Source organism: Diceros bicornis, unplaced genomic scaffold, assembly GCF_020826845.1.
Source record: "Diceros bicornis minor isolate mBicDic1 unplaced genomic scaffold, mDicBic1.mat.cur scaffold_77_ctg1, whole genome shotgun sequence".
In the NCBI taxonomy this organism is placed as follows: domain Eukaryota; kingdom Metazoa; phylum Chordata; class Mammalia; order Perissodactyla; family Rhinocerotidae; genus Diceros; species Diceros bicornis.
The window spans coordinates 1449103-1471458 of NW_026691656.1; the positions used below are offsets into that span (position 1 = coordinate 1449103).

A 22356-nucleotide genomic window follows, 5' to 3' on the forward strand; every position below is an offset into this window, starting at 1 on the left:
TATTGCCATACCTATTACAGAAATTGAGACCATCCTTTAAAATATTTCTACACAATTTTATTGTAAGCTATTTATTTGGTACAAAGATGATGAATCTGCCCAAATATTCAAGAAAAAAATAATATACATCTACTCAAACTCTTCCAGAGAATAGGAAAAACTGAAAAATTTTGACTCACTTTGAGAGACTAGATTAACATTGGTACCAAAATCTAACAAAATCATTGCAGGAAAGGAAATTACAGGACACTCTCTTTCTTGGATTAAATTCATTTATCCTAAAAAAAAATCAAATCAAATCAAGGTTCCAAATCTAGCTATATTTTATAAGAAGGACATATCATGACCAAATTAGGTTAATTCAATGTCATTCAGTACACTAATCTCTGAAAAAAGACAAATAATAATCTCAATAACTGTAAGAAAAACTAGTAAAATTAAACACATATTCATATTTTAAAACAAACAACAACAACAGAAAGAACACTCACCAAATCAGGAACAGAAGGAAACTCTCTTACTCCCATACACAGTATTCACAGAATGGAACTTTATGGTGCACTGTTGAAAGCAAGGATAAGAGAAAAATGTAAAACATCACTGCCTCTAGAAGCCGTTAGGCTGAAGGTCTTGCCTGATACAATATTGGCAGGAAAAGAAATAAAAGGAATAATTTACTTCAAAGGAAGAAGTAAAATTGATGTTATCTTCAGATGATATTATGCTATAAATGTAAAAACCATATAAATTAAGGTATTAACTGAGTTTATTGGTGGCTGAATACAAGGTTAATAGAGAAAGTTTTGCTTCCATCTACCCGTCATAAGCATTCAAATTTTAAATTTAAAAAAATGACCTTTACAACATCTTAAAGTATGAAGTACCTAGAAATAACTTTAATGAGACTTTCAAAAGATTTCTGTCCATAAATTTATAGAACAGCATTTAGAAAAATGGAGGAACACTGAAAGAAGTAGAGGGATAAATCAAATTCGTGATTGAACAGACTCAAAATTCTACAGATATCATAAATATCGCAGTTAATCTAGAGCTTCCACAAAATTGCAGCTAAAATGATGACCCATTCTGTGGAAATTACACTTGATACAATTCTTATGGAAATGATAAAGGAAAAACTTAGCTACAAAAATGTTGAAGACAATGAATAGAGTGGGAGGACTTACTCTACCTGACATCAAGTATTATAGCATCACAATAGAGGAGGTTCATCAAGAGGATAAACAAGAAAATCAACGGAACCAAATGGTAAGTTCAGATGCAAGCTGCTCATATAGGGACTCACGTATAGAAGTCTGATTTACAAGGAAACACTGAGGAGGAGTGGGAAAATGAAAGACTTTTCAAAAAACCATGTTTGGTAAATTGGCTGTCTTCATGAAGAAGACAATGACTCGCCAACCCTACCTCACACCATCCACAGAAAACGTTATCAGGCAGATTGTAGTTCTAAACGTGAAAAGTGAGAGAATTTAAAGGGACGTAAAGAGGAAGGAGCAATGCCCCTGTAGAAGGAAAAAGCATGCATTGCTACCTGCAGGGATGAGTGGGCACGGAACACTTTCAGAACCACATGAAGATTTGGGAATCTTAAAAATCAGAGCAGAGGTAGTAGAGGTAGGCAAGACCAAGGGTATACAGTCTTTTTGGTCTTCCTAAGAGTTTGTCGGACTTTTTAATGGAGGATAAACATGATCCCACTTACATGTAGAAGTATCTCTTGTGATGCAGGACAAGGGCAGGGAACCAGAGTAAAAGGATCTTATGATAACATAGGAGAGAAGTGACTAAAATCTTAACAGAAGTGGTGGAAGTGAAATCAAGATGAAATGTTTTGGAGATCATTTTAGATGGTAGAAAGGGTCTCATTTTGAAACTGCCAAGGAGTGAGGTCTATGACTTGGTCATCTCTGTTTCCCTAGAATGTAGCATATTATCTGGCTCATGGAGGTTTTCCAATAACTGCTTGCTCATTGAACGAGTAAATCTAGGCCATAGCTTACAGGGGTATAGCTCAGAGAGACAGGGAGGACATTTGGTTTTCTGCTGAGAAAAAAGTGCTTTCATGAATATGCAAGATAAATACTGAGAAGGATAATAGCTTTGTTTACTTAACCAGAAAGAAGATGGGCAGTATTTACTGGGAATGGTTCTCTACAGAGCATTCTGCTATTTGGTGCCTGGAGCAACAAAGGAAGACAATTGGCTAAACTTACTCAATGCCTTCTTTGGGGGCATGTGAATGAGAGAGAATGACTGAACCTGGGCTGAAGACACTTTGCATCTCTCCCCAGACATGGATCAGTGTGTGAAGTGTCCAGATCATCAGTATGCCAACAGAGGGTGTGATTGCTGCCTCAAAAAAGCTGTGACCTTTCTGGCTTATGAGGACCCCTTGGGGACGGCCCTGGCCTACAGAGCTCTGTGCTTTTCTGTCCTCACAGCTGTGGTCCGGGGGTCTTTGTGAAGCACCAAGACACTCCCATAGTCAAGGCCAATAATCGGACTCTCAGCTACATCCTGCTCATCTCCCTCACCCTCTGCTTCCTCTGCTCCTTACTCTTCATTGGTCGTCCCAAGACAGCCACCTGCATTCTTCAACACATCACATTTAGAGTTGTATTTACTGTGGCTGTTTCCAGTGTCTTGGCCAAAACTATGACTGTGGCTGTGGCCTTCAAGGTCACTGCAGCAGGGAGAAGGATGTGGCAGTGGTTGGTGTCAGGGGAACCTAACTTCATCATTCCCATCTGCTCCTTTATCCAGCTGAGTCTCTGTGGAATCTGGCTGGGAACCTCTCCTCCCTTCATTGACACAGATGCACACTCTGAACATGGCCACATCTTCATCGTGTGCAACAAGGGCTCGGTCACTGTTTTCTACTGTGTCCTGGGATACCTGCGCTCCTTGGCCCTGGGCAGCTTCACTGTGGCTTTGCTGGCCCGGAACCTGCCTGACACCTTTAATGAAGCCAAGATCCTGACGTTCAGCATGCTGGTGATCTGCAGTGTCTGGGTCACCTTCCTCCCCGTCTACCACAGCACCATGCACAAGTTCATGGTGGCCGTGGATGTCTGCTCCATCTTTGCCTCCATTGTGGGGCTATTAGGCTGCATCTTTGCTCCCAAGTGTTACGTTATTTTCCTAAGGCCAGAGAGAATCACATCAAATGTGTTAACGAATTAAACACTTTCAGCGAGAAAATAATTGAAATGTAAGTTATTTTCATAGATCACAAGAACTTGTCTACACTTGAAAAATAAACTACCACATTTTTGCAGATCCACTTTAAGTACCAACTAAACTTACCTTACATTTCCACTTAACTTTTTGCTTTACGTTTGTTTTGGCTTTGTACAATTTTCCTCGGGCATTCAAATGAATAAATATAAAAACATTCATACTAATTCTCCTCTAAAATTATGTGTGAAAGATTGTGAAAATGGCCACACATTAGTCTTCTCCCACTGTCTGTTTGGTCGTAGCATCCCACGTTGACTCTGGGTAGACTTGGCCTTGTAAGTTGCTTTGACCAATGGGACATGAACAAATGACATAAGCAAAGGCATGAAAAACACTTGCTCATTGTTGGTACTGGTCCTTCCCTGGCTGCCCTTGGGAAGCCTGAGGCCATCAATATGTGAATGAGTCTAGATAGACTGCACATCTCTATTACTCCAGGTGACTACAAGTCAACAATCAGATATGTGAGTAAGGCCATCCTAGACCAGCCAATCCCAGCTGATCCACCAATAGGTCCAGATCAAAATAACTGCCCAGTTAGCCCACAGAATCTTGAGAAAAATTAAACTATACTTATTTGTAGCCACCAAATTTTAGGTTGGTTTGTTATACAGCAGATGCTAGTTGATACATTATGCTACAATTTATATATGTCCTTTCATTATTTGTGTAATTTTCGCAGATTGCTCTTTCTTTATCCAATATCATAGACTGGAATATTTTTCTCTAGATTAAGTCTCTGAAAGAAAATCAGAGACCATATCACGTTCCATTTTACTTTTTCTCCTTCCACTTTTCAACCAGACATCTTTAAGCATATATATTAAGAATATCCTCACTAATTTTAAGATTATGGATATTCTTCTATATTGTCATCCACCACTGCTATACGCGGGGGATTTTTACTTTTAATTTTAGCCCTTATAATCCATTTGGAATGATTTACTTGTGAATAATGTTAGTTGATGGTCTAGTGTTTTATTTTACAAATGGATATCTTTTAGTCTATAAAACAAACACTACATCATTTTAAAAGTTGATTTGAAGCATATGGAATCTGAATAATGTTTGGAAAATTGATATCTTTGAAACACTGTTTTCAATCACAAATATAGTATATCTCTGCATTTAATCAGAGCTTTTACACGCTTTGTATCTCTTTATAATCTTCTTCATATAACTAATGTGTAGTTCCAATTATTTTCACTACTCATCTTAAATAAGTCATTGTTCTTATGAATGGAATAATTATTTACATGTTTAAACTAATTCTTGCTCATGTAACAGTATTTTTGATGTTTCATATAGGAATCTAGCTTCCTTATACATTACTGCACTTATTTACCAGTTCTAAACTTTATAAGTTATGTCCCACTAAATTAATAGATTTTCTCTTCTTCTCTAATATTATTTACCTCTTATTCTTTTGATTCTCATTTTTTCATGACTGTGGTCGCCAGTGCCACACTGAATCACAAGTGTTTGTCAGGAGCATTTTCATCTTCTTAAGTTTAGCATAAACATCAGATAAATTCCTTGTAAGGGCAGAGCAGGCATCTAAGGGAGAAAAAGTAAAAATGTGAAGGGGAATCATTGCTGTCTGTAAATCAACAGACTTGCTTCTCTTGGCTGTTTGGAGCTGGAGATCTTATGACAACGTGGCCAGCTGAGAATCAAAGGATCTTTCTCTAGTCCAAGGCATTAGTCTTGATCAAATCTCTCAACCTCTTTAGACCTCAGTTTCTTCACCTGTAACATGAAGAGTTGGACGAGTCTTTTTGAGTTCTGAAATCCAGTGACAACAAGATACCCTTCACTCAGATGCACTTGACAGAGACCAGAGAGAATTTCCACTTGTCTTCTTCTGCATCAACATTATTGTCCATATCACCCCTTAAAGACATATCAAATGCCTACTTTCGCATGACACTGATAAAACAGGTTCCATACCAAATCGCTGTTCATTGGTATAACAAATCTATAGTTAATTGTTTAGAGGTAAGTATAGAGATGGGCCTTGCTAGAAACAGCAATCAACGGGCCAAAAAGTATTGCTTTATTTTACAGAAAGGCTGTGGAAACACTCCCTAATACACCAGAATGCTTAAGTACTTAGAAAGTATGAAATAAATGGGAGCCTTGTATCCATGGTTACGAGCTAATAAGGATATGATTTTTAAAATTTTGTTAATGGTGCCATGTGCCTGCTATGGGGCTGTTCTCTGGTGAGTAAAGAGCAGATGTATTCAAGGGCACTTTCATTCCTTTAATAAATATTTACTCAGCGCCCACTTCTTGCTGCACAATAGCAGTGATCTACCCTAAGATCATTTATATTCTAGTAGGGTGACACAGACCATAAACAAAAAGAGAATCATGAGGTGATCAGTAATGTTACATATACATCAAACTTTTTTCATTCTGGACTATTTTTCACCCTTTCTCTTCTTTGATTGTTTACCAGAAGTCTAATCATGGACTTGAATCCCAGAAAGCATTAGTTCCAAGTTACTTCTCGCAACACCCCTGTTTCAAAGACGTAGTTTTTATCATCTGAGAGTATGTCTCTTTAAGAATAAGTTCCTATGAATCAGCATTATTTCATCACTTTCTTGTGAGGACCGATGATATTCTGAAGGGGAAACAAAATATCATATGGGATTTATACTTGAAATGATGTTTCCACCCTAATTGTGTTATTTAATGTGGTGTGATCTGGGGCAAGTCAGTTACTCCTTCAGAGACAGTGGTAATAATACCCTGAAAAGCATTCTATAGAGATCTAATGAAACAAAGTATGAGAAACTGCTTTGTAAATTGCAAAGCAATCTATTTCAGCTTATTTTTTCTAATAATATTTTAATTTATCCAATCCTTTTTGACTCTACCAAACCTGCCTAGACTGAGTTTTATCATTTATTCAACAATAATAATGGGTCAAAATGGTTGAATATTAGAAATTTCATATGGTTCAACTTAATTAATAGGCCATCACAATATTTAATTTGGTTATAATTACAGTTAAATTTTTCATGATGCCTTATCATGTGCCAGGCACATTCTAGGCATCAGACATGTATTCACTCATTTAATCCTCCCAACAATGTCATGGAGACAACACTATTAACCTCTATTGTATGGATGAGGAATATTAGAGGTTATATAATTGACCAAAGTCACACAGCTGGTACCCAGGCAGTCTACCTCCAAAATCTCTTTTAGGGATCCATTAGATGTTGTTGCGCTTACGTTGTAAAAGCATCACCCTGGTACCTGGTTGGTGAATGGACCAGAGGGAACTAAGGAAGAAAGCACATGGCTACTGAAATGATCCAGGCAAGCAATTCTGAATACAGGATTTCCTTCCTTTTTAAGGCTGAATAATATTCCATTGTATAGATGCCCCAGATTTTCTTCATCCTTTCACCCACGGATGCACAATTAGGTAGTTTCCATCTCTTGGCTATTGTGAATAATATTGCAGTGCATTTTGTCAAATAATTTCCTGGCACTTAGTGAGTTTGAAAAAATTCTTCTTATACACATTAGTTACTGTAATGAACTACCTTTCTAAATGTCTAAAGTTTAAATATTTGTCATTCTACAGAAATACCTTGCCTAATCATGATTTGTGTTGTTATCAGTTCATGAATGATCTAAAATTTTGGTACAAAAATTTGTTATAATGGCTTTTTTTGCATGTATTCAGGAACCTTGCATAATATGGGTATTCCCTGATTCTTGATTTTTAGTAGAGTTTTCTAGTAAGCCTTTAGGATAGAAAGTGTCTTCGTAGATGTGAGACAGAGAACAGAAAAATAATAAAGTGATTGTTATATTTAATTATATCAAAAGAAAACTGTAGTTTTGCTAAATTGTTTTTACACAGCCTTTGCTTATTTCTAAGAGTGACACATATTTTATTAATGAAAAGAAAATTCAATAAACAATTTTAACATAAAACAATATCTATTGAGAACTTATATGAAAATTTTAGCAATATGCTGTCACCAATTTCCTCTTCTGCAAAATGGAGATAGATAATACCATCTTCCTTATGGGTTGCTGTGAGAAAACTCAAGAGTAATGTATGTAAAATGCTTATCACCATGTGGGTTGGAAAGTTATGCCTCATTCATTTTTCCACCGGGATGATGACAGCTTTTTTAATGCATGAAGTCTGTAATAGTCAAAATACGTTCTAATGTTGTAAAGTGAATCCTTTTTACAAATTCTTTGTAGAGTTAGATGATCCCTTTGGAATACAAATTCAGGCTCCCGTGTGTGTGCGTGTGTGTGTATGTATATGCACATCTCTCAAATAATACTCCAAGCCTTATAATGCAAAGCTACCTTACCCATTCTTGACTCTGGTTCCAAAAACAACAACTTTAAATTTCTGGTTGAAAATCTATATTTCTAAATTAGCTACTCATACAGCTTTTTCATTTTTCAGCTTTTGACTATTTATAGTTGCTTTCTTCTCTGAAAAAATCAGCATGAAATGTTAGTACATATGTGAAAAACATAATTCCCCTTGCCCAATATAACTATTTAATGAATTAGGATAAATCAAAATTCGATGTCTGCTGTTTTATGACATAAGTGTTTACCATTTTATAGCATATGAATCTTATCCAGAGATGTGCTACGTCAGATAGTATGAATACATTTTCTTTCTCACTTTTTCCTTTGACCTTTTAAATGGTAAAATTCTCTTGTTTCTTTGTTGTCTTCCTATGGATTCATCACTGGTTCATCTCATTCCACCAGAAAATTAAATCTCTTCTCATTAACTTCTGATGCATGAGACAATTCATGGGCTTCAGGTTTTGCTTGGGGACATCCCTCTTGGGCTTGAACATATACACAGTCCCACATATACACAGTATGTCTGGAAGGATAGAGCAGGAAAGGATGTTTATCTCTGTGCAAAAGTAACGGGAGACAGTGGTAGAGTGAGAATATTTTATTGACTTTGCACCACTCTTTGAAGTTTTCCTATACGTGCACCTACGACGTAGATCTCCCTCCCCCCAGATTTTTAAAATTAAAATAGCGTTATATCCTTATCTACTGGCTTGGAACAGAAAGTTGTAGAGATATGTGACTATATGATCTAATTTTTTAACGAAATTAACAACAGCAAATGCACAAAAAATTTAGAATTCTAAATATGGGCACATCTTTCTATGAGGCTGTGTAAAGGTGGGGAACGGAATGAAGAACAGCTGCTCAACATCCAGCTACCTGTACAGTGTACGGGTCCACGGAAAGCCTTGCCTCCAGCCCCACCCCTGGAGCTGATTTCCTCCCCCTGTGAAGTCTGCCTGAATTATTCCAGCCACAACCCCGCCTCTTCCCGCCCCTGAAACTGGTCTCTGCCCACAACGTTCGGTTCTGGCTCCGCCCACAGCCTGGACCATGCCCACAGCCTGGTTCAGTCTCATTGTCCCGCCTACAACCTGGTCCCCGCCCACAGACTGGTCCCGGATCACTGACCCACCCGCACCCTTGTTCCCGCCAACAGAAACGCCTCCCAGGCCTGCTGTCACTCACAGCCTGGTTCCCACACACTGCCCCGCCCCTAGATTTTGTCCCTGTCCCTGATGCTGACCCAGCCCGCTTTCCAGATTCTCACTCACTCTAGAAATTAGACACCTCCCCCAAGGCTGGGGTGTGTGGCCTAGCCCGGTCCGCCACCTCAACCCGCAGCCCCCAAACGTTCGTCCTCCCCGAACACCCGCCCGAAACCGGAACCGGAAGCGCATGCGGCGCCAGATGGAGCGGGCGTTCTGCGGGGTGTGTTCCGTCTTCTTGGTGCGGACAGCATTCCTGTGGACGTTCACCCTCATGGGCGAGGCTCGGTGAGTGGCGGGCTGTCCCAGCTGCAGTCGCGGTCCAGGGAGGGGCCTGGGCCTGGGGAAGCCCCTTCAGGGCCCGGCGTCCCTCCGTCCTCCCGGAGCCCTGTTTCCCCCGGGGCTGTTCGCTCAGTGCGCCCGAGGCTGCTGTTCCTCCTGGCTCCGGGAGCCGCTGTCCCCTCCTCAGAGTCCCCGTCATCGTCCTCCGTGTGATTTTGTCCCCAGAGGGCTTATCAGCGTGTGCAGATGGTGTTTGGGTTGTTACAAATGGGGTGCTCCTGGCATCTAGTGGGGGAGGCAGGGAGGCTGCCCAGCGTCCTCCAGGGCCCAGGACCGCCTGACAGAGATTTATCCTGCCCGAAATATCAGTTGTGCCGAGGTTGGGAAACCTGCTCCAGGGCCTGAAAATCTCCCAAGCCCTGAATGAAGTGTGGAAATTGTTGACAAGTCAGAGAGTCACTTACAGGGTATCTAAATGACAAGCTTGTTTAAAGGGTCCAAAGTCACCAAAAAGTCTCTGTCCAGCCAAGTGAGTTGAGAGACTCAAGTGCACACAGCACGAAGCTGCTTTCTCCCCTCTAGGGGAGAAGCAGGTGGCTGGATAGGAATCGGGAAAATACAGTCACTGCCAACAGTTACAGTTAAATCAGTATATACAAAAAAAGAAAAGTGAATGGGGTGAACTTTCCGTCCAACACCCTATAAAAGGCCTCAAAAGCTTGTTTGCGCCTTTTTTCCCACCTCAGACACGAAAAGCATCCGTGGAGATCAAGTATGAGGTGAAAACAGGCTCAGGGTCCACCTGTCCTCGCTGATCGGTGGATTTCTGTGTGACCAGGTGAGTACCCTGTGGACCTGGTACCAAGAGGTTCCGGCAGCCTCCGCTGTGCCGAAGACCTGCCAGTGGCCTATCCTGGGCTCAGGTTGTCACCACATGGAGTCACTGAGAGTGAGGGTATCTTGAGAAATATTGTTGATGTTTGATGGATGGAAAGATGGTAAGCTGTGTGTGGTTCTGTGTGGTAAATATTTCAGTATGTACAGTTATATGCAAATAAAACCACATGAAACAAACGTAAATAACTGCAAATGTGTATTATAGTAGAAAATATAGATTTACTTGCATTGCATAATACTCAAAAGTCAGGATTTATATATAATATAAATACAGAAACGTTTTGCGTGTGTATGTAGTATTAGAAGACATCCCATGAAATATTAGCAGGGATACACAGCAACATTCCTTAGACCCATTCAATTTGACTTCTAAAGTCCTATAAATCCTCCACATAAATTTGAAATAAAGGAGCACTCAGGGAAAAAGATGATTGGAACTTCTTTGTATTAATAACAAATTTAAAATTGAATTTTCCAGTAGCCAGATTTATTTTGAGCATTTTTTTCTTTATGACATTTCAAATCATTTGGAGGAGTACTAAGCAACACTGTAGGTTGAAGGGAAGGGCGCTAGTCTCCAAAAAGACTGTCCTCTCCACCTTGCCTTCTAAAGGGAATTAACTTTGTTTCTTGAAAGTTTTCTGAAATAACGGTCTGGTGATTCACGTTGCAGAGATTCTTGTTAAGTAATTTTGTATTTAGTTGTTGGCCTCTACTAATTGTGTGTGTATCTGTGTGTGCCTTTTTCATTCTAGCTTTCCTGTGATGTTCTTGAGGGAAATGTGTGCTTGTTATGCAATAGATAGTCTTTGAGTGTATAATTGATGGTGACCAACCATCCTCGTTTATTCAGGACACTGGGGTTTTCCAGGACATATGACGTTTAGTGTTCAAACCAGGGCAGTCCTAGACAAACCGGGATGGTTCCTCATCTTATGAGCCAGGCCCTGGGCCACATGCATGGGGACCTGGAGAACCAGAGAGACCTTATCCCACCTCTATGGAATTTATATTGTATTTGGGAATTTGGATTTTGAAAAGTTAATGATGAGAGTGATGTAGTAGTTTGGCACAAGGGGAATCAACCTGAGGGAGCAGTGAAGCCCTCTTGAGAAGGACTGATATTTAGCTTGAGAGCTGGAGTTGGGACTGGATTTAGCTGGTTAGATGGTTAGACTGGAGTGAGGGTGTGGGAGTGTGTTCAAGGTAGAGTTTCAGGCAGAGGGACCACATGAGAACACCCTTGAAGCAGAGAGCCTGGTGTGTCCATGATCTGAGAAGAGGGATGGCTGAGCCGAGTCAACACAGGGGAGGGGTGTGAGCCACACCAGCGAGGGAGGGAAAGGCAGGACCAGATCAGGGGTGACTTGGGACTCTGTTCTAAGACCAGTGGGAAGACTCTGGAGAGATGCGAGTAGAAGGATGATGTGATTAGGGTTCGGTCTAAGCATGTGGGTAAAAATGGAATTCATGGTTAAGAATGAAGACTTAATAGGCAAAATGGGAGGTGCTGGGAATAAGATTAGGAATAAGATGATTGTTCCCTAGGCCTGGGTGATGGCTGTGGAGTAGGAAAGAAGTAGAAAGAAAAGATCTTGGAGTGTAGAAACGAGAGAACATAATGGTACTTTCTTGCCTGCATGTGTCAGATGGCACAGGGCACTGACTGTGCTCCTTGCTGCTGTCCGTGCAGACCTGCAGGCGCCCCCTCACCCAGATCTGTGTGTTCACCCCTCTTTGCCACTCACAGGCACCCCTCCACATCCTAAAAGAAGTCAGGCCTTACTTGTGAGGGGGTTGTCTCACACGGGAGACACCTAGGAGAACCCCTGCAGACAGCAGAGCAGCCCCTTCAGCCTCCTCCCTTCCCCTCTCTCGCTTTCCACACCCAGAATGACCCCTGCTCAGTATTCCACATCCCCATGATGTTCCTCCCCCAGGCTTGAGAAGGGTGGGGCAGCCACTGTGGTGAACATCATCTGCACCTTCCACTCTGACCCCCGCAGGTCCCAGGCTGGACAGAGAGTGACTCTACTGGGAGCTGAGCCATGAAACCCAGTGCATCACCCACCTGGGCTCCTTCACCCTGGACGGGGACAGCCTCTACGTCAGTGGTGAGGGGCTGTGCTACAGCCATGCTGTCTCTCCCAGTCGGAGTTCTGTGTTCCCTCCGTTGCTCTAAAGTGAGCTATGATCCATCTCTCTACCCTCCTGGTCTGGGTTCAGTCTTCTCATCACTGTGTGATCACTGGGTCCAACCACCTTCCATCTCGTTGCCTTCCCCCTGAACACCCCTCCACTCATCCCCTCTGCTTTCCCCTCTGCTTTTCCCTCAAAAGTCCCTACATCCTTCCTCTCCCTTAATTCTTTATGTTCACCCCAACTCTTGAGCAGCTCCTCTCGCCTTCTCTCCACAGGTTACACCTATGGAGCAGTGGCCCCGACTACCAACAGTGAGTATTCCTGGCCCTGATCTCCTATGTCCCGTCTGCTTTTGGGGTTGGGGATCACTTGTTCTCCTTCACTTGCTGTCCTTGGTGAGGGAGGCACCTGGAAGTGCCCTAATTCATCCCTTCTCTCCGTCCCGGGTTCTGGTGGAGAGTACCAGCCCATTGTGAGAAAGCCTTAGACACAGACATGTTCTCCACCACATTCTGACCCCACGTGGTTTTCACTTTAATTCTCCTAGAGCTCCACCCTTTGTCCTCCTTTTCCAGGTATCCCATCCATCTTCCCATTTTTCTGCCTGTCTATCTGTCTCTATTCCGAGTTCAGTCTCTCTTGTTCACCTATCTCTCTGGGGTCCTCTCATCCACAGGCTTGCTCATCCCTCTGCTCACACAGTCACCCGTCCCCTCACTCTCATTTATGCTTCACCTGTGAATGGTGGTCCTGATACAGCCAGTGCTGGAGCCCGTGTGAGCCTGGGGGCTCCTCCCACTCTGTCCCTCCCTGCTGACAGCCCTCTCCACAGCTCCCGAGCCGGCCACCAGGTCCCTGTATACTTGCTCATCACCTGTGCCACCAGAAGCCACCACAGGTATCTGGGGGTGCCTTTTCCTTCCCAAGAGAAGCACTCTGGCCCCACTCCCCCACAAGCCAGTTGTGATCCAGGAGCTGGGAAGCCAGGGTGTGAAATTCTGGTTTTAGGGCAATCATGCTGATTACAAAGATTATACCAACGATTCAGTCTAAGGCCAGCCCTCAGAGAGCCCCTAGTCTTGTGAAATTAACACACCATTATAATACAATATGGGATATTTCAGGAGGGGCACCTGGCATAATTTGAAGGGGAAGAGCTTGCTAGAGAAAGTTTCACCAGAATGAAGTCTTTAAGAATGAGTAGGAGGGACCCTGGCAAATAGAGGATGAAGGGTTTTCCTGGCAGAGGGGATTCCATGAGCAAAGGTTCCGGCCAGAAACAACATTTCATCTGGGGAGAATTGAAACGAATTTGGGTTGCATGAAGCATAACCTTTAACGCGCTGTAGATGGATAAAATGAGACTGAAAGGTCAGCAGGAGCCAGATTGAGTGGAGCCTTGAGTGCCAGGTCAAAAAGGTTGAACTAAACACTGAAGGCCATAGGGAGCCATGGGTGGTACTAGAGCAATGGTGGCCCTAGTGGGGTATTCATTTCAGAAAGATTCTTCTAGTAGTCCACGTAGAAAATTCTTTAGACAGAGCATTTAGTGAGCCTGCTGGGGTGTTTGTCCGGGTGAAGTAAGTTAAGACCTGAGCTAGGACAGGGATGGAGAGAGGGAGTGTATGTGAGCACCAGTGTGCAAGGTGAATGGGTGTTATTGGGAGGGAGGTGGAGCTGAGCAGATATGCTGGTTCTGACTTGGGTGACAGCACGTGTGGATGGTGGTGCCACTGGGACAGAAGACGACATATTATAATGAGTGCAGGACTCTGGTGTGGTCTCAGGCCAACTTTCAGAGACGGCCATCGCTCTCCCTCTCGTCTTGCAGCTTTGGGGCACAACCTGAAGACCCTCACAGTCAACGTCACCATCTCCACCCTCTGGTATTCCCCAGACATGAGCAAAGACTAAGCCACGATCAACTTCACTGAGAGGGTCCTGCAGAGCCTGGTGAGACCCTGGTCCCAGCAGCTCCTCTTGGGTTAAATCCCACCCAGACCCTCCTTCAACCCCTGTGCCTCCTGCTCCTCCTCCTCCTCCTTCCTCTCCAGCTGGATCCTTGTTCAAGGAGAGCAGCCTGGGCCCCTTCTACTCGAGTTGCAGACTGGTCTCCCTCAGGTGAGACCCTCCCCTCAGCATTTGTCCCTAATGACCACTTTTGTGACCACCCCTCTCTGTCTCCCACCTGTCCTCCCATTTCCTCCTTCCTGTTCTGGCCCCCACCCCCAGAGGTTTCAGAGTACCCACATCCCTCTCTCCCCAGGCCTGAGAAGGATGGGGCAGCCACCAGTGTGGACGCTGTCTGTACCCTCCACCCTGACCCCGTGGGCCACCATGCCTCTGTGCTGGGAGCTGAGAGTCTCCACCTGTCTGATCTTCCTCTCGGTGGCTCCAGGCTCTGCAGCCCAGAGTTTATCCATCCAGACAGAGCACCAGCTACATTTCCGCATCATCAGCTGGAACCTCAGCAACTCGGAGCCCACATCCTTGGAGTACACCACCCTGCTCGGGGACACCCAGGACCAGGTGGGGTCTCCCACTCCCGTTTCTCCTTGCCCTAAGGGCACAATCATTCCTCCATCTGACTTACATCTGTTATGTGATTGTTTCAACCCTTCACTTTCCCTGCATGTATGGGTTCTCTCAGTGTCCAGAGGTGATGTCCTAGCTGCCATCCCCATTTCTCACATGGGTAAACTGAAGCTGAGAAATGGGAGTATTGTGCCTAAGGTCACACAGTGAGTTAGGGACAGAGCCAGGATTTGAAATCAGGTCTCCCTTGCCCTAAGGTCTGTGATCTTTCACTGGCTCCAGTGGCGCCCTGCATCCCCCGGAGACCTGCACCTCACCCACTCTCCCTCGTGTTTGTTCTAGGTCACCAAGCTCTACACAGGCAGCCAGCTTTGAGACATATTCCACTCCTGCCTGGTCACTGACTTGATGTAGGTTGAGGAGATTGGAAGCGTTGCCTGAGCTACTGGCTGATGACTCTGAGCTCCTGTGACATGCCATTGATCTGGAAGTCACTTACATCGTAACTATTCTGCCCCACATCCCTGTCAGCTAATCCTACCATCTCCTTCCATAGGTTTTCGGGGGATGAGAAAAGCATTAACATTTGGTGCCACCAACCTCCAGCATCCTGCTCCTCCTCCTCTTCTGGAGACTTTCAACAAATATCAGCAGTCTAACTGCTCTCCAATAGTGGAGCCACTAACCACATGGGGCAATTTAAATTTTTTATACACCTATTAGGATACGATTCACATATTATTTGTGGGGAGGAGTGTATTTTTTAGGTTTTTCTATATACAATATCTTCTCATCTGCAAAACAAATAGTTTTACCTCTTCCCTTCCAATCTGGGTTTCTTTTATTCCTTTTTCTTGCCTAATTGCCCTCATTAGAACCTCTAGTACCTGTGATTAACATACGAGATATGGGAAGACATCATTGTCTTGTCGCTGGTCTTAGGGGGAAGTTTTCAGTCTTTCACCACTGAATATGGTGTTAGCCATGGGTTGTTCATCGATGATGTTTATAGGTTGAGAAAGTTTTTTTCTATTCCTAATTTGTTGAGTGTTTTCTTTTTTAGACATGAAGGGTGTTGTATTTTGTAAAATTATTTTCTGTATATGTGGTCGAGATTGTGTGGTTTTGGCCCTTATTCTATTAATATTGTGTAATACATAATCACGCTTTCAGATATTAAGCCAACCCTTCAACTAGAGTTGAGAGATTAAGATGGTCTCAAGTCTTTCCTGGGCGTGCCACAGCAATGAGCACTTGTGGCCTTCTAGATGCCTGCAAATACACTGGAGCTTTTCAAAGCCCCCTGTGGACATCTCATTCCCCCAATTTTTCTTCTAAGTTTTTGGCTCTCCTCTCGCCTGCCTCAGCTGGTATCACTCCCTCAGGCAATTACAATAGAAAACAATTAGCCCGGAATATTTTTAGCAAGTGCCCTGGGGACAGACTTTCCTCCCTGGGCAAGCTCTGAGTCAAGTAACGTCAAGCCCTGAACATGGGGCTTTTTCGGGAAGCTGCCAGGCAGGTCAGCTAGTGACAGTTCAATGGGGATGGCTCTTTTCAGAGCTCCAAACCCATCATGACTGCTTGGCTACTGGTTGTCTCAGCTAACATGGTTCTGAGACTGATGGTTTTCAAAGTTATGCAGGATATTGTGAGAGTAGGATGGGAATAGTGCAAGTTATAATGCCACAAAATTTACTCCCGTTATCAAGATTCCACCATGTTTCTTCACTAAACCCTCCTCAGATTCTTACAAGCCGTTGATTAATTTCTAGACTTCTGAAAAGTTGATTTTGACCTTTTTTTACCAGTGTTCTCTTTGTTTTTATGCATTTGCAGATGTCCTTTCTCAAATATTTCAAAAATGTTCTCCCTGTGGTTATTTACTTATATATTACGTACTTGAAATTAAATTACATGAGAAGTTCAATTCCTCACTCACACACACTAGCCACATTTTAAGTGCTCGATAACAACATGGGGCTAATAATGAGTGTATTTGGTAGTGCAGACAAATGTTTACAATATTGCAGAAAGTTATCTTGGACAGGACCCAGAAGCAGGGAATCTAGAATCAGGGTAGAATTCTAGACACCCTTGTTCATCCCTTGTGCCCTTCCAGGTCTGTCCCCCACAGTAACCACACTGGAGTGGACTCCCTGTGTACCTTGCTGCCTTGGCACAGAGACTGGACAGAGTTGCCATCTATGAGGAATTCCTGTGGCTGAGCCAGAATTGACCCAGCTGCAGAACTTGACCCTGGTCAGGAAGAGTGTCCTTGGGAATGATAAGACTCCCTGTTCATTGTGAAAGGAAATGAGGACTTTCTGGGGATTCTGGATGCCTGGGGCTGAGAGAACATTGAACTTTCTCAGGCTGGCAGGAAGTGGCATAGTCCCCCAGTCTTTACCCACCATTGAGAGAGAGAAAAGGACACCAGTGTAATATAAGAGGCCGTCACCATCTCCTAGACAACTCTGTGACCTCAAGCTAGGCAACTCCCCACTCTGGACTTTCGTTTCCTTATCTCTGCACTGAAAGCCACTGGGCCAGATGGTCAGTGAGGGTCTCCAGCTGTGTGTGAAGCAGACTTACAGGTTTGGGCATCATGTGGTTTCTGATCCACAGGCTACAGTTTACCCAGTCCCGCTCCAGATGAGCACCAATGCGCTAGAACTTTCTGCAGTGTTGGAATGTTCTATATCTGTGCTCTCCAGTGCATAGTCACATGTGGCTGTTGAGTACTCGAAGGATGGTATTGTGACTGGTCTTTATTTGTACTGATTTTTAATGTTACTGAGGTACTAGATTTTTTATTTTATTTAACTAAAATTAATTTTAATTCAAAAAGAGACTTGTTGCTGCTCCATATCAGACAGCACACCTCTAAGAGTTTGTCTGGATAGAGGTACAAGTAGGGGGAGCTGCACCCCTCCCCCCATGCCCACTGGGTGCTGTGTGTCCTCCCCTCCTCGAGTTTATGTTGTAGCTGGCAATAACAAGAATAGAGAATTGAAACTTCTCAATTATTTGATTTGAACGAACTCATACTTGGAGGTGGTAATCAGAGAAGACTTCCTGCAGGATAGTACATTGTAGGTTCATCCTAGAAAATGAATATTAAGCAAATAGATAAAGGAGAAGGGGATGATGTCTTTCCAGGCATGGAAGAACACATTTGAGTGGGATTTTACAAATTTAGAGAGATCCCATAGTCTTGCCAACTGTGATGACCCATTCTCCCCCCAACCGTCATAAGAAAGTCCATCCCAAATTCAGTTCTCTGTGCCCAGAGGTATGAATTTGGTTTAATTTATTACACTTTTGTTCTGTGATAATGGTCTTGGATTTTGTAGCAAAGTGTGCTCACTTTTTAGAGATGGAAACTAAAATTGGGTGAAAGATCATGATGTCTACTTGACTTTAATATTTCATTGAAAACATGGGATGAATCAAGGGTGGCAAATGTTAATAATTTATACATTGATGAAATATTGTTTTAATTGGATGGAATATACATTGTTAAATCTAGATGATGGATGTTTATGATACTGTTCCCTTTATTTTTCTGTGTCTAAAAAGTTTTATTAAAAACTGTGAAACACACTCACATGCATTCTCCATTTCATTCACTTCCAGAATATTTTCCCAATTGAGATGACACCTTGACTGAGAAACCTGATAAACCTGCAGGAAGTCCTAGCCCATGGTAGGGGACGAGTATCTTGATGCTGTGTGTCATCAAAGAGAACCATGCACACAGTGTCTTGGATGATGAAGAATGTTGGCCAATCCTTGTCAAGGAGAGTTGAGGCACAGTGGGTTCACCAGGAGCCCTGGGGTAATGACAGGATGTGGCTCACCACACCACTTATCTCCCCAGACCTCCCCTTCTGGGCCCTCATCCTCATCTGCTTGGCGGGCCTCCTGGTGCTCATCACAAACCTGATGAGCTGTCTCCTGGCAAGTCATGACGTGTTGATTCTCTTCTTACTATTGGGTTGTAAGAGCTCTTTATATATTATAAATACACATCCTTTTCTAGGGATATGATTTGCAGATGTTTTCTCCCAGTCTGAGCGTGGCTTGCCTTCTCCTTCACAACATGAGTCATTGGGGAAATGTAAGTGACATTCATCATAAGATTCCACCACACATGAGAATGGCTAAAATTAAAAACACTGACTATAGCAAATGTTGTTGAAGATGTCAAGTCACTGAAACTCTCATCAGTACTGATGAAAAATAGCTTGGATGCGTCTTTAATAATTACATACGTCTTCCCAGCCATTACTCTCCTAGGAATCCATCTAAGGGAAATAAACACATATTTCTATACACAGATAGTACACACATGATGATAACAACCTAGTTATAGTAGACAAAAACGGAAAACAACCCAAATGTCCATCTACTGGTGAACGGATACACAAATTGTGGTATATCCCCACAGTGGAATACTATTCAACCATAAAAAATAATGAATATTTTTTTTCTTTTTTAATTATTTTATTGAAATTATAAAGGGTTTTAACATTGTGTAATTTCGGGTGTTCGTTATTATCTGTGAATTTCTGTATAGACTGCATCGTGCTTACCACAAGTAGTCTGACTTTTATCCATACCATGCACATGTGGCCTTTAACTCTTTCACTAAACCTCCAGCTCCCTTCCCTTCTGGTAGGCACTAATCTGTTCTCTTTATCCCTGTGTATGTTTATCTTCTACATATGAGTGAAATCATGCATAATTTCTTTGTCTGGCTTATTTCATTTAACATCATAACCTCAAGGTCCATCCAGGTTGTTGCAAACAGGACGATCTTGTCTTTTTTTTCTGGCTGAGTAGTATTCCATTGTATATAATAGATACCACATCTTCTTTATCCATTCATCTGTAGCAGGGCACTTGGGGTGCTTCCATGTCTTGGCTATTGTGAATAATGCCACAGTGAACACAGGGGTGCGTAAATCTCTTTGAACTGTTGATTTCAATTTTTTTGGATAAATACTCAGTAGTGGGATAGCTGGAAGTTATGGTATTTCTATTTTTATTTTTGAGAAATCTCCACACTGTTTTCCCCGGTGGCTGCAACTGTTTGCATTCCCACCAGGAGTGTGTGAGGGTGTTCTTTTCTCCTTATCCTCTCCAACATTTGTTATTTTTTGCCTTGGGAGTTATAGCCATTCTGACAGGTGTAAGGTGATCACTCATTGTAGTTTTGATTTGAATATCCCTAATAATTAGTGATGTTATACATCTTTTCATGTGCCTGTTGGGCTTCTGTATATCTTCTTTGGAAAAATGTCTGTTCATATCCTCTGCCCATTTTTAGATTGGATTATCTTTTTTATTGTTGTTGGGTGTATGAGTTGTTTATATATTTTGAAAATTAACCCCTTGTCAGATATATGATGTGCAAACATTTTCTCCCAGTTCGTGGGTTGTCTTTTCGTTTTTTTATTTTTTTGAGGAAGATCAGCCCTTAGCTAACATCCGTGCTAATCCTCCTCTTTTTTTCTGAGGAAGACCGGCTCTGAGCTAACGTCTATTGCTAATCTTCCTCCTTTCTTGTTTTCCCCAAAGTCCCAGTTGATAGCTGTATGTCATAGTTGCACATCCTTCTAGTTGTTTTATGTGGGCCGCGGCCTCAGCATGGCCGGACAAGCGGTGTGTCTGTGCGTGTCTGGGATCCGAACCTGGGCCGCCAGTAGCGGAGCTCGTACACTTAATCACTAAGCCACGGGGCTGGCCCTGTCTTTCAGTTTTGTTCATCATTTCCTTTGCCTTGCAGAAGCCTTTTAGTCTCATGTAGTCCCATTTGTATATTTTTTCTTTTCTTTCCCTTGCTTGAGTAGACATAGTATTGGGAAGGGTGCAGAAAAGACCGATGTCAAAGACTGTACTGCATATATTTACTTCTAGGAGTTTTATGATTTCAAGTGTTAGATTCAAGTCTTTTATCCATTTTGAGTTAATTTTTGTGTATGGTGGAAGATAATGATCTACTTTCATTCATTTGCATGTGGCTGTCCAGTTTTCCCAACAGCATTTATTGAAGATACTTTCCTTTCTCCATTGTATGATCTTGGCTCCTTTGTCAGAGATGAACTGACCACAGATGTGTGTTTTTTTTTTCTGGGCTTTCAGTACTGTTCCATTGATCTATGAGTCTGCTTTTGTGCCAGTACCATGCCATTTTGATTACTATAGCTATGTAATATATTTTCAAGTTAGGATTGTGATGCCTTCAGCTTTGTTCTTTCTTCTCAGGATTTCTTTGGCTATTTGAGGTCTTTTGTTATTCCATATATATTTTAGGATTCTGTGTTCTGTTTCTATGAAGAATGTCATTGGGATTCTGATTGGGATTGTTTTGAATCCGTAGATTACTTTAGGTAATATGGACATTTTAACTGTGTTTATTCTTCCAATCCATGTGCACGGAATATATTCCCATTACTTCAGGTCTACATTGATTTCTTTCAATATTGTCTTATAGTTTTCATTGTATAGGTCTTTAACCTCTTTGGTTAAATTTATCCCTAATCACTTTTTTCATTTTGCTGCAATTGTAAATGAGATTGTACTCTTGAGTTCTTTTTCTGTTAGTTCATTATTAGAGTATAGAAATGCAACTGCTTTTTGTTAGTTGATTTTATACGCTGCAACTTTGCTGTAGTGATTGATTATTTCTAATAGTTTTCTGTTGGATTTTTTAGGGTTTTCTATATTTACAATCATGTCATCTGCAAAGAGCAAGAGTTTCATTTCTTCCTTTCCAATTTAGATTCCTTTTATTTCCTTTTCCAGCCTAATTGCTCTGGCCTAAACCTCCAGTACTATGTTGAATGGGAGTGGCGAGAGTGGGCACCTTTGTCTTCTTCCTGTTCTCAGAGGAATACCTTTAAGTTTTTCACCATTATGTATGATGTTGGCTGTGGGTTTGTGATATATGACCCTTATTGTGTTGAGGTATTTTCCTTCTATACCCATTTTATTGAGAGTTTTTATCATAAATGGATGTTGAGTTTTTTCAGAAACTTTCTCTGCATCTGTGTAGAGGATCATGTGATTTTTATTCCTCATTTTGTTAATGTGGTGTATCACATTGATTGATTTGCGGATGTTGAACATTCCCTGCATCCCTGGTATAAATTCCATTTGATCATGGTATATAATCCTTGTAATATGTTGCTGTGTTCTATTTGCTGATATTTAGTTGAGGATTTTTGCATCTGTGTTCATCAGAGATATCGGCCTGTAGTATTCCTTCTTTGTGCTGTCCTTGCCTGCTTTTGCTGTCAGGGTGATGTTGGCCTCATAGAATGAATTAGGAAGTGTTCCATCTTCTTCAACTGCTTGGAATAGTTTCAGAGGCGTGGGTATTAAATCTTGTTTGAATATTTGGTAGAATTCTCCAGAGAAGACATCTGGTCCTGGACTTTTGTTTTTTGGGAGGTTTTTGATGACCATTTCGATCTCTTTACTTGTGATTTGTCTGTTCATTTTCTCTGTTTCTTCTTGAATCAGTTTTGGGAGGTTGTATGAATCTAATAATTTATCTATTTCTTTTAGGTTATCCAATTTGGTGGCTTGTAAGTTGTTCAGTGTATTCTTTTATTGTACTTTGGATTTCTGTGGTATCTATTGTAATTTC

The 22356-nt window shown here is 42.1% G+C and overlaps 1 long non-coding RNA gene across 1 annotated transcript; it reads left to right on the forward strand.

The window, feature by feature from the left end:
- The first annotated feature begins 9897 nt into the window (after nucleotides 1–9897).
- On the forward strand, nucleotides 9898–12938 carry LOC131403677 (uncharacterized). Its single transcript, XR_009219474.1, has 3 exons — nucleotides 9898–9960; nucleotides 12437–12472; nucleotides 12838–12938. It is a non-coding gene; the product is annotated as an uncharacterized LOC131403677 (long non-coding RNA).
- The last annotated feature ends 9418 nt before the right edge of the window (nucleotides 12939–22356 follow it).